A 613-nucleotide genomic window follows, 5' to 3' on the forward strand; every position below is an offset into this window, starting at 1 on the left:
GTATTTGAGGACTTTTCAGGCTACGTGACACTCATTTTAGACCAATACATGCAAATTCTATTGTAATCCAGTTCTGATAAATATTATAAATAACGTTTTTAAGAAGTAGCATTTAATAAGAAGCCAGTCTTGAGTACTTGCTGACATTTTTACTATCATTTTGCTTATAAGCTCACAAAACCTGAAGCAGTCTTTCTTAACTACTAAACACTATGATATATAAGTGGATATATAAATGGATAGTTAGGAGATTTGTATAAAGGACTAGCATTCTGTATGGTTTACTGTTGATCATCATTGGGTAATTTGATATGCAGGAAGGAAAAAAGGCTGGAAATTGACAAAATCAGTAAGAAGAAAGCAGCAACAAAAAGCCTAAAATAGAACATTGAAATCAGATACAATTTTAATAACAGTATAAGAAATTTTACAATAGTAGTGTCCTATTAATAAATTCTCTAACTTAATGAGAGCTTCACACTTAGTTTCAAAGAAAAATTTAACAATATGTTGCTTACGTAGGCAAAAAAATAAAGATATTGGTTGAAAAGAAAAAATATAAAAATCCTATATTAAATCACAAAGCAAATCAAGTAATGCAAAGAAAGCATAA

General features: G+C 28.7%; 1 protein-coding gene across 2 annotated transcripts in view; it reads left to right on the forward strand.

Annotated features, from left to right (window-relative positions):
• Positions 1–613, forward strand: part of LOC105818445 (vitamin D 25-hydroxylase) — a 32,259-nt gene that overhangs the window by 10,104 nt on the left and 21,542 nt on the right. The gene's annotated exons all lie outside the window — the stretch shown is intronic.

This window comes from Propithecus coquereli, unplaced genomic scaffold, assembly GCF_000956105.1.
Source record: "Propithecus coquereli isolate 6110/MARCELLA unplaced genomic scaffold, Pcoq_1.0 Scaffold44, whole genome shotgun sequence".
NCBI lineage: Eukaryota > Metazoa > Chordata > Mammalia > Primates > Indriidae > Propithecus > Propithecus coquereli.